Source organism: Eleginops maclovinus, chromosome 2 (assembly GCF_036324505.1).
Source record: "Eleginops maclovinus isolate JMC-PN-2008 ecotype Puerto Natales chromosome 2, JC_Emac_rtc_rv5, whole genome shotgun sequence".
Classification (NCBI taxonomy): Eukaryota; Metazoa; Chordata; class Actinopteri; order Perciformes; family Eleginopidae; genus Eleginops; species Eleginops maclovinus.
Window position 1 is genome coordinate 409,632 of NC_086350.1, and position 12,540 is coordinate 422,171.

General features: G+C 46.7%; 1 long non-coding RNA gene and 1 other non-coding gene across 2 annotated transcripts; both read right to left on the reverse strand.

Moving 5' to 3' along the window:
* Window positions 1-6,177: 6,177 nt before the first annotated feature.
* On the reverse strand, window positions 6,178-6,249 carry trnam-cau (transfer RNA methionine (anticodon CAU)). Its single transcript has one exon. It is a non-coding gene; the product is annotated as a tRNA-Met (tRNA).
* Window positions 6,250-7,351: 1,102 nt separating this feature from the next.
* On the reverse strand, window positions 7,352-12,420 carry LOC134878088 (uncharacterized). The gene is made up of 2 exons (XR_010167651.1): window positions 10,896-12,420; window positions 7,352-10,810 (listed from the first exon to the last, which is right to left on the reverse strand). It is a non-coding gene; the product is annotated as an uncharacterized LOC134878088 (long non-coding RNA).
* Window positions 12,421-12,540: the final 120 nt, after the last annotated feature.

Sequence of the window (12,540 nt, forward strand, 5' to 3'; positions counted from 1 at the left end):
TCTCAGTGTGAAGACCTCAGACCTGGACTGATGTGGTCCCCTCTCTCAGTGTGAAGACCTCAGACCTGGACTGATGTGGTCCCCTCTCTCAGTGTGAAGACCTCAGACCTGGATTGATGTGATCCCCTCTCTCAGTGTGAAGACCTCAAACCTGGACTGATGTGGTCCCCTCTCTCAGTGTGAAGACCTCAGACCTGGACTGATGTGATCCCCTTTCTCAGTGTGAAGACCTCAAACCTGGACTGATGTGGTCCCCCCTCTCTCAATGTAAAGACCTCAGACCTGGACTGATATGGTCCTCTCTCTCAGAGTAAAGACCTCAGACCTGGACTGATGTGGTCCCCTCTCTCAGTGTAAAGACCTCAGAACTGGACTGATGTGGTCCTCTCTCTCAGAGTAAAGACCTCAGACCTGGACTGATGTGGTCCCTTCTCTCAGTGTGAAGACCTCAGACCTGGACTGATGTGGTCCCCTCTCTCAGAGTTAAGACCTCAGACCTGGACTGATGTGGTCCCCTCTCTCAGAGTAAAGACCTCAGACCTGGACTGATGTGGTCCCCTCTCAGTGTGAAGACCTCAGAACTGGACTGATGTGGTCCTCTCTCTCAGAGTAAAGACCTCAAACCTGGGCTGATGTGGTCCCCTCTCTCAGTGTGAAGACCTCAGACCTGGACTGATGTGGTCCCCTCTCTTAGTGTGAAGACCTCAAACCTGGACTGATGTGGTCCCCTCTCTCAGAGTAAAGACCTCAGACCTGGACTGATGTGGTCCCCTCTCTCAGTGTAAAGACCTCAGACCTGGACTGATGTGATCCCCTCTCTCAGAGTAAAGACCTCAGACCTGGACTGATGTGGTCCCCTCTCTCAGAGTAAAGACCTCAGAACTGGACTGATGTGGTCCCCTCTCTCAGAGTAAAGACCTCAGACCTGGACTGATGTGGTCCCCTCTCTCAGAGTAAAGACCTCAGACCTGGACTGATATGGTCCTCTCTCTCAGAGTAAAGACCTCAGACCTGGACTGATGTGGTCCCCTCTCTCAGTGTAAAGACCTCAGAACTGGACTGATGTGGTCCTCTCTCTCAGAGTAAAGACCTCAGACCTGGACTGATGTGGTCCCTTCTCTCAGTGTGAAGACCTCAGACCTGGACTGATGTGGTCCCCTCTCTCAATGTAAATACCTCAGAACTGGACTGATGTGGTCCCCTCTCTCAGAGTAAAGACCTCAGACCTGGACTGATGTGGTCCCCTCTCTCAGTGTAAAGACCTCAGACCTGGACTGATGTGGTCCCCTCTCTCAGAGTAAAGACACTGATGTGGTCCCCTCTCTCAGAGTAAAGACCTCAGACCTGGACTGATGTGGTTCCCTCTCTCAGAGTAAAGACCTCAGAACTGGATTGATTTGGTCCCCTCTCTCAGTGTAAAGACCTCAGAACTGGACTGATGTGGTCCTCTCTCTCAGAGTAAAGACCTCAGACCTGGACTGATGTGGTCCCCTCTCTCAGTGTAAAGACCTCAGACCTGGACTGATGTGGTCCTCTCTCTCAGAGTAAAGACACTGATGTGGTCCCCTCTCTCAGAGTAAAGACCTCAGACCTGGACTGATGTGGTTCCCTCTCTCAGAGTAAAGACCTCAGACCTGGACTGATGTGGTTCCCTCTCTCAGAGTAAAGACCTCAGAACTGGATTGATTTGGTTCCCTCTCTCAGAGTAAAGACCTCAGAACTGGACTGATGTGGTTCCCTCTCTCAGAGTAAAGACCTCAGAACTGGACTGATGTGGTCCCCTCTCTCAGAGTAAAGACACTGATGTAGTCCCCTCTCTCAGAGTAAAGACCTCAGACCTGGACTGATGTGGTTCCCTCTCTCAGAGTAAAGACCTCAGAACTGGATTGATTTGGTCCCCTCTCTCAGTGTAAAGACCTCAGAACTGGACTGATGTGGTCCTCTCTCTCAGTGTTAGTGAGGACTCAGCTGCAGCTTCCTAACAGATGTTTTAGAGACCTGTAGAGACACCGTTACAGTAGTCCAGTCTACTGAAGATGAAAGCATGGACAAGTTTTCCAGATCCTGCTGTGACATCAGTCCTTTAATAGATCTGTTCTTCAGGTGATAGCAGGCGGACTCAGTGACTGTTTTAATGTGACTGTTGAAGTTCAGGTCTGAGTCCAGGACTACAGATTTCTGGCTTCATCTGTTGGCTGACTAACTGTTTGTATTGTCTGCGTAGCTATGGTAACTTATTTGGTGGTTTTTCAGTATCTGAGCCGTTGGTAGCATGTAGATGGTAGAGAGAAGAGGCCCCAGGATGGAGCCTTGAGGAACCCCACATGTCTCTAACTCTCTAGCAACACACAGAACAGTAGATCTGATGAACAGTGATTGGGAGGATAAGATTGAAGTGAAATGGATTGTTTGTGTTTTATGGAAAATATCCCGTCAGTTCCTCCAGTTTCTACTTCCTGTTTACATCGGAGTCTCCTGATGGAGGGAAGAAGAGACAGAGAAAGAATAATAATCATGAACAGAGAAACATTAGCAGCTACAAAGATTGAAGAGAGCTGAAACAAGATGGAACAGGTCCATGTGTTTCATTTCAGATCAGATTTTAATGTTGAATATCTTGATGAACGGAGGATCTGGTTTAATACTCACAGCTCTTCTGGATCTTGGCTCTGATCGTCCCTGTATTGATCCTGTAGGGATGAACACAACACAACAGTTCTGGATCAGGTTTAAAATCAGTCAACACAGGACAGGAGAACCACACAGACCCACTCCTCTGGGAGATCCTGGATATCCATCAAAGAGCTGCTCACTGACTGAAATGTGGATCTGCATTGCAAGCTCACATTATGATGTTTGTGGAAGAATGAGATCAAATAAATAAGAAGCTGCAGAGAATGGGGAGCAGGATGAGTTGTGCTTAGCTAGGCTACGTCTGGAAGGAAGAACTGGAGGGATTACTCAGTGTGAGAACACATCAACCCCCCCACACAGAACTGCTGAACCAGCAGAGACCCCTTACTGACCTGAGAGTCTGCAGTCTGCAGTGAGGACTCTCCAGAAGATCTCTCAGCAGCTCCACTCCTGATTCCTGCAGAGCGTTCTGACTCAGGTCCAGATCCCTCAGATGGGAGTGGTCAGACTTCAGAGCTGAGGCCAGAGCAGCACAGCTGATCTCTGACAACCTGCAGTTCCTCACTCTGAATAAAGACAACATGATGGGAGTTTAAATTCTTCAGTTACAGCATCATGGAGCTTCATAGAAATGTTGGAAAAGGCAAACACTGAATATAATCTTTATTGTTTGATAGTTTTATTCATGGCTGCCCTCGACTAAACATTTTTTCTAGTTGACAAGTCGTCTTCAATTCAGGCGATTAGTCATTGTGCGTTTATGATTATATTATATATGAATATATAGTTTCAAGGCCGAGAGACCTTTATAAGTGACATCATGGTACGTTGTGCTAAATATTAAAACTGCTATAAACTGTAATAACCAGCACGCACGCACACACACACGCACGCACGCACGCACACATTATAATAACACCATCATTTGTAAACCCTCTGAATGGTAAGCCTGGTCTGAATCCAGCAGAGTCTGCAGGACGGTATCTGTGAAAGGTCTCCTGGGACTGTAGGGTGCAGATTCTTTATCTTGAATGTATTTCCCCAAACAGAGACTCACAGAGTAAATGATGGTTGTGTTTAAAGCAGAGCCTGGTGTAACACTCACCCTGTCCTCCTCCTCTTCCCCTAAGCAGTAAAATGGCATCTGGCAGTCTGACCTCCTGCTTTACCTTGAACGCCCTCACCTGTGTGCAGCTCCTCCTCTGGTTTCATAAGCAGCCTCCCCAGAGGACTGTGAACATGCAGGGATTTCCAGAGAGACACAGGCAGACAGGAACAGCCAGTAACACTCTGTCCCACAGCCAGTAACACTCTGTCCCACCGCCGGTAACACTCTGTCCCACAGCCGGTAACACACTGTCCCACAGCCGGTAACACTCTGTCCCACAGCCAGTAACACTCTGTCCCACCGCCGGTAACACTCTGTCCCACAGCCGGTAACACACTGTCCCACAGCCAGTAACACTCTGTCCCACAGCCAGTAACACACTGTCCCACCGCCGGTAACACTCTGTCCCACAGCCAGTAACACTCTGTCCCACAGCCAGTAACACTCTGTCCCACAGCCGGTAAAACTCTGTCCCACAGCCAGTAACACTCTGTCCCACAGCCAGTAACACTCTGTCCCACAGCCAGTAACACTCTGTCCCACAGCCGGTAACACTCTGTCCCACAGCCGGTAACACACTGTCCCACAGCCGGTAACACTCTGTCCCACAGCCAGTAACACTCTGTCCCACAGCCAGTAACACTCTGTCCCACAGCCAGTAACACACTGTCCCACAGCCGGTAACACTCTGTCCCACAGCCAGTAACACATTGTCCCACCGCCGGTAACACTCTGTCCCACAGCCAGTAACACTCTGTCCCACAGCCAGTAACACTCTGTCCCACAGCCAGTAACACTCTGTCCCACAGCCGGTAACACTCTGTCCCACAGCCGGTAACACTCTGTCCCACAGCCAGTAACACACTGTCCCACAGCCGGTAACACTCTGTCCCACAGCCAGTAACACTCTGTCCCACAGCCAGTAACACTCTGTCCCACAGCCAGTAACACACTGTCCCACAGCCGGTAACACTCTGTCCCACAGCCAGTAACACATTGTCCCACCGCCGGTAACACTCTGTCCCACAGCCAGTAACACTCTGTCCCACAGCCAGTAACACTCTGTCCCACAGCCAGTAACACTCTGTCCCACAGCCAGTAACACTCTGTCCCACAGCCAGTAACACATTGTCCCACCGCCGGTAACACTCTGTCCCACCGCCGGTAACACTCTGTCCCACAGCCAGTAACACTCTGTCCCACCGCCGGTAACACACTGTCCCACAGCCAGTAACACTCTGTCCCACAGCCAGTAACACTCTGTCCCACCGCCGGTAACACTCTGTCCCACAGCCAGTAACACTCTGTCCCACAGCCAGTAACACTCTGTCCCACAGCCAGTAAAACTCTGTCCCACAGCCAGTAAAACTCTGTCCCACAGCCTCCTGTTAAGCAGATGATTCCTGTTATTTATAAGTATATAAATATAATAAAGTCGTGCCTTGGAAATATTAGTTTTACTTTAATGGGGACCAAAAAGTGTGAGACCCACTGAGACTAAAGTGAACTATCCAAACCCTCAGAGAGTACTGCACCTGAGCTGAGGTTCTCTCTCTCTCTCTCTCTCTCTCTCTCTCTCTCTCTCTCTCTCTCTCTCTCTCTCTCTCTCTCTCTCTCTCTCTCTCTCTCTCTCTCTCTTTGGGAACAGTTTTACCACCTCTCAGGTTCTGTCCTCTGTCAGCCTGAGATCCAGACTGAGAGAGGCTGGTTGTGTGAAACTGGGGCATCTCATGAAGACCTCCATCGCTCGTCTATCTGACCTGCTCAACATCAGATCCAACAGACTGCTGACCAGGCTGGTGGAGGAGGTCTGTGCTTCACTACCAGAAGTCCTCAGAGCATTTGCTGAAGACAGAGCTATATCGGACCAGGGATGATGAGTACGAGTACATCTTTCCTTCCCTGGCTGTCTCTCCTGCTGTGGGACAGTGGCAGGATGAAGAGGACATGCTGCTGTCTCTAAAAACTCCGGTGGCAGGAGACCTTGAGACTTTGGGAAACAAAGCAGCCTATCACATTAGTGTGAAGGCTTCAAACTTATGCTCCCTGGCAGGGGTGAAGGAGTCAAGGTGGACAGAGTTTTTTGGCGGAGGATCGTCCCGGAGGGGCTGCTGGCGGTCCCTGTACAAACCCCCCGTTGACAAACACTGACAGAATAAAGAAACCTTTCTCTAAGTATTTTAAGAGAATAAACCATTACTAAAGAGGTGATCAAACTCTTTTTTAATGAGTAGATTAATATTTGTATATTGCTTTATCGGTGATCAGTGAGAACTCATCAGCAAAAGAATAACGCAGTTGATATTGAACGATACATCTTGTAAAATAAGACACCCTGCCTCAGGATTCATTTAGTAAAAACAAGTGTGTATTTTCTGTAGAACTGATTAAAAGTAGACTGCTTTATTTTTCACGTTCTTTCAGAAAAATAAAACTAGCAGAGGATGGTTTCGATCCATCGACCTCTGGGTTATGGGCCCAGCACGCTTCCGCTGCGCCACTCTGCTGCACGGGATCGTGAGCGACTCATGACTTTATATAAAATGTATAAATCATACTTCACCAATATTCTGTTAACTTCGTTTACGTCCTCACTGTGTAGACCGGCTCCTCACCGTAAAGATACGGTTCTGGTCCTCCCTACTTTATAATATTTATCCTCTGTATAGGAGCAAACGAGCTGACGTCACTGGTGAGGACCGTAGTCGCTGGTGGGCAAAACCCCGGCAGCGCCGACAACAGTACGATTTAAAACGGTTGATAAACAAGCAAACACAAGATTGTAACTTTAACATGAAGAAATATGTTGCTATAGTAGGGTGTATTATAGATGGTAGAAGAGGAACAGACAATCGTTTCACAGATGTCCTCTTTAAATCACTGAATCGGTCTTTAGAGTAACGTGCATCACTGATTCTGCTGATCCTGCAGACAACAGACCTCCACCGCCTGCTGTCTTTGCCTCACTTTTATTACTGACTTTAAATTAATTTAGAGACTAAAATCTTTAGTTTAACCTCTTAACAAGTTCCACCAGCTGGACCTGTCACATGGTGCAGTAATTTCAGAATAAAAGCTGTTTATCTTCTTATCCTCTTTATCACTATTATGTACATGCTGCACACACCTATACCTCCTATTCTCAAACACTTATAGTTAGCTTTTGTTAGAGAATGTTCCATTCTTTTTCCCTATCTCATTTCTGTCTAAAGTTTTGCTCTTGACTTCTGCAAGTTTTATTTCCTCTTAATATGGTAATTGAATGCATCAAAACTGAGGCAAAGGTCAGTATTTACATTTTCCAAATCTCAGCTACTTCACATTAAGCTTTATTTATTTTAGAAATTAAACCAGCTGCTTGTAAAGTTTAAATGCTATAAAAAAATAATGCTGGAAGTATTGAGATCCTGTGAAAAACACAAGTACTCTGAAACAAGTCAAACTGGGGAAATGTGGGACTATTTAAAGTTTTTAAAGTAATGCAGAATAATACCGGAGGGATTTATCCCTGTAATTAAGATGTTTTTTTGCAAACACAAAATAATGCTGCACTTATTGAAATAAAGACAGTCTAATTAATGAACCAGGTTTTAAACAGACCAGACACAGTGCTTTTCACAATTTATTAACAAAATGATAAAATAAATAAATACAAATTGATCAAATGCTCCTAATATCAACTCCTCCCCATGTTCCCCACAGTATTTCCTAAACACTGCATACAAAGAAGTCATCACAGAAGAAGAGGCTCAATACAGAGGTAAGAATCCCACCAGACCATCACAATGTCAGGCCAACAGAAGACACATCTGGAACACAAGTCAAAAAAATAAACACATTCCTTTCCAAAATCATTATGAAAAAATACAAACAATTATACAAATATTCAGAGTGTGTAATAGTACACATTATTCAGCACACCAGGTGAACTCCTCTTTACATCGCTACAATGCATCTCACCGTATGGAAGATTAAAAAAAGACTTATTTTGTTTTTTTCTGTTTTGCACTCAACACCCCCGATGGATTAGCCGTGGACGAGGTAAGAAGCTCTGGGCGAACAGTTGGATCCGGACAGGATGAACAGCGGGTCGATGTCTCCACAATACTAGAAGGCCACAATCAGGACTTGATCGCTCGTTAAGAAAACCGCTTCCAGAAGAATCCGCCAGACGAGGCTTCAACGACTTCCTGCGGTCGCAGTGGACGCACAACGTGCAGGAAATAAACGATATGCATCAACTACATACAAGTACGGAGGCTGTGGTGGGGGGGGGGGGGGGGGGGGGGGATACTTTTTGTCAATTTGTGAAAACGAGGGACTTTTGATGTAATACCAATTTAAAACCACAAGAGGTGAAGTATATTTTACATGTATGTATTCTATGTTGTGTGTGTGTGCGTGAGTCATAACAAACACAAAGATGAACATGGTGGTTTTTTAGTATAAATAATAGTACTTCAGCCTCTTGTGGTTCAGATTAGTATTACAACAACAAGTTAAACTTTGTTTTGTTCGAACATTCATTTGTTTTCAATTTATGAAACCATTGTTTTTTTACGAGTTTTTAGATGTAATACTCATTTTAACCACTAGAGGAATACTTTATATTTATGTATTCGCATGTTGTGATTGGAGAGCATGAAGTCCTTTTTAAAAATCCCCATGATGAAAGACCATGGATGTTTTAAGTGTCTAAAACACAGGAGAGCACTTCAGCCTCTGGTGGTCAAAGTGTGTATTACAACAAACACTTATCTCTAAAATTAGCCACAAAAAGGGTTTTTCCACCAATTTTACAGATTTAAAAAATAACCACTTTATTTAAGAGGATTTATTAGAAATCTTTTTTTGAACCGAGCAAAACCTCAGTTCAGATGTTTTCAGAAACATAAAACTATTCACATCAAACGCACCAACAGATTCCTTTTCCCTCGCCTCCTGTTTTAAAAAAGTCTTCCCAACAGAAAAGCAATCAGCTGTTCTCTTCGGGTCGATTCACTTTTTAGTCCAAATAGGATCCAACTCAATAATCAATTGAAGACTTGATCAGCATGGTGCATCAGCCGGTTCCAAATCCGGTGTCAGGAAGAAACGTGCGACACCCTAACCGCACGCTGTCCAACGAAATAAAAGGTGACTCGAGCTCCACATAAAAGAAGGAGTTACAAAACGGATGCATTTAAAAAAAGGTTTGACAAATCTGGTATAAAAGTTTGCATAAGAAGGCATGCGAGTGGACAGGTGGCGGGTCTGCGCCGCGGTTAGCTCGTTAGATGCAGAAAATCCAGAAACAAAAGACGAGGAACCACGGGGGTGGGGGGGGGCGGGGCCTGTCTTAACGTCAATAATACTGGTCGAACCGAAAAGTGCATCACTAAACGTCCGGCTGTCAAACATCCCGACAACCCCTCTTTGGAGCCCCCCCCCCCCCCCCCCCCCCCCCCCCCCCCCCACACGACCAAAACCACCAGACTGGGATCTCTCTCCGCTCGATGACTGGGAAAATAAAACACATTTAAGGCAACTCTTAATAAAAACGACGAGGAAACACCGTGTGGTCGAGATGAGTATGACATGTTCCCGTTGCCTGAGGAAGTGAGGGGGGGGGGGGGGGGGTTCTACAAGTCACAGTGCAAGTCAAGAGACAAATATTATCTGCTGTTTGAAGAAAAGGCACTCGAGGTACCTACTGTACAGAGGGGGGAGGGGGGGCAAAGAAATAAATCCGGTAAGAACCGAACGGGAGGATCGGGACGGACCCTGGTCCTACAGAGCCCAGCCCCGGGAACCCTCTCCTCGGGGAAGTTCTGAAGGCAGTTTGTACAGCTGACGTCAGGAACTCAAACATGTGGGATATGTTGCTTCAATAGGATATGATGAAAACACACATGTAAGTGTTTTAAAGTTGCCCCACACGTACTCACCCCTGCGCTCACAGCGTCAGAACCACGTTCCCATCAAACAGAAAGGCATGGGATCTACCGGAGGAACCTCTGGACTCTCGGGAAACAGGAGTCAACGCTGGCCCAGGTTCTTTAAGCTAAAGCTAAACGGAGCCAGATAGCTCTGCTGTGTTTTCACTAAACTGAAGACAGTTCCTAAAGGAGCGGTTCTGTTGTACGGGAAAGTGTCGTACGTTTTACTCTCATTGATAATTATCAGTTAAGAACACAATTCTACAGCCATGCCTGCAGCTCTTACCATTGCAGCTAAATGCTAACATTAGCATGCTAACACTGGCTAACATGCTGATGTGTAGCAGCAGTGAAGTACTGGACGAACCAGAGGATCGTTTACCGAGGCGTCCGATAAAAGGCTTGGAGTTAAAAGTGAAACCTGTTGTGGAGATATGAACCCGACACGTGTAGAGAGTTTAAAATAGAGAACATCTGGTCACCATTAGCATGGCTGCTAACCCCCCATCAATGAAAACAGATGCTCATGATTTCAGGATAATCTTCACGGCTGCTCAGCGGTCGTGTTTTCACGACAGTTTCAGCAGATCCAACATTGCAGGGAGAAAGAAACAGAAAGCACCGTTAACGGACAGCCACCCAGGTGCCAGGAGTCATGATTGAGCGGGAAGAGACCGACCCGACCGACAGCGCCACGCTTCAGCCCAGAACTTGCTCCAGAGAGGAAAGCGATGCACCATCTAATCCAGGAACATGACCCTCATGTCAGGCAGAGGTCTGGATTTCCTCCTAGAAAAATATTGGCAATGTGGGGACACAACAAAGAGATGCATACTCTGATTCCATAACGACGTACAAAAAGCTCTTCATGTGATGCAGCTTGTGCTTTTATCTCAGGATTTGTGGTATTGTTCTTTTGAGATCCGAAGACCCTCGTTATTGTTTAATAAGCTCTCCTGTCTCACTCCGGGGACTCGTCTACACATCAAGGATTTGATCTTTCCCAGCAGTCAGCGCCTGCTGAATCTGGACCAGGGTTTGGCAGTTCAGGGTTCAGAGATGCAGAGCACGGTGTTGATAATGCCAGTCCAGCAGGTTCAGGAACAGAAAGCACTTATTCTGAAGACTAGGAAGACCTGAATATCTTTTCCTATAAAAAGAAACACAGCCCAGATATAGTTTGTGTTGACATTGCAATATTGCAACTTCACATTTAGTGCTCACAGTTGACTCACTTGACTCACGAATGAAAACTCAAATCACTACACTTGACCGACACCACTGGAAACATCAGTGAGGCTAACGCGCCCCCCCCGTCCTGCTGAACGCTTCTGCATGAAGTCAGGGGAACAAGGATGGGGGTGGGGGGTCAGTATTTGGGGGATTGGTCCACTGGGAGGGGGTACTTGGGTTGTTAGAACTAGAGTTACATGTCGTCTTCAGTAACCAGAGGAGGTTTGTGTCGTCCAATGAAGCGGTCTATGGTGGCAGACTGAGAAGTTTAAAAACATCAGTACGTTTCAAACCACGTCTGAAACTCTGACGTTTGCTCCTGCTTTAAGGTTTGTATGGTGGCCCACAGGTGCCAACACGCTGCAGCTTCAGAAACGATGCAACTGTCTCTGTCTCAGAGAGAGTCTCCCTCAGAACTGGAAGAGTCAGGATATCTGAAGGGTAGCTACGTTAGCGAGCTAGTCCACTGGTCTCCGTTGTGTTGGAGCTTCTTGCAGCGTTTGGTTTCTGCAGCTTTTAGTAAACTGCTCATGTTTCCTCTGCTGAATGTTCTCTAGATGCTGCATGTGTTGAAGAGCTGCTGCAGATGTTTCTGCAGGAGTTCTGATCTGAGTTTCTATATCTGCGTCCTCTCTGAAGCTGCAGCACGTTCCTCCTCAGAGAGTTGGCGGGCTGGGGAAGCTATGCTTGGCTCTTTGTCAACAGGGGAAATAAGTGAACAGGCATTATGATCAAAGGCGGATTTGGAAGTTGGGGGTGTTGGTTGAAAGGCGTCAGGATGCTCGGTCCTGAAACTATCCCCTTCAGAACGTCTGAACACTTTCGTGACTTTTGTCTGCGTTCAAACAACACTTTAAGAAACTAGCTCGACCCGGGACCTCCTTCGCACTGGTCATGGTTTACAGTCTGATTGGATACTGGACCTGGACCAAATTGTAACACCAGCAGCCAGTTTAGAAGCAGATTGAAAGCTAAATCACCGGCGGGCGATAGATGCTGGGCGTTTGGGTTTACGGGGGGAGGTGACCTTGGATTGTTGGAGGACCGGGGTGCTGGAGATCAGGTCAGGGATTGGTTGAGGGTCAGGGGTTTTCACAAGAAGAGGGTATCAGGGTTGCAGAAGTTCACATTAGGTTCATTGGGACGAGGGGGTGCACAGGCTCTCTTTTCAGTACTCTATCACAACACTGCTTCTTTAGACCAGTAACCCCCGACAGGTCGGTTCCATGTTCTCATTTTTTGTACCCCCCCCCCCACAGAGAACACAGGGGCCACGTTAACAGGCACACACTGGTGTGATGATGAATTAAATCTCCCTTTGAGCATCTCCACACGGACGTCTATCACTAATTGGCATGATGACACTGGAGTGTCCAGAGTCATGTGACCTGGGCTGTATATCTACCATTGACACAGTCTGACAATACGATGCAAACAAACAACATTTATACAGATTGGCAACTTCAGGGCACCATCGGGTGCAAGCAGAGTCTTGTTTTCTATATATGTTTGGTTCCCCGCCACTCCAGAGACCTGCATTACTTCTTATTGTCCACACTGCTGACGAGAGCCGGCAAAGAATGCTGGGAGGGTTCTGAGGTTTTGTTGTTGTTGCTGCTGTCGTCACTGATCTCCTCCTGCTTCTTC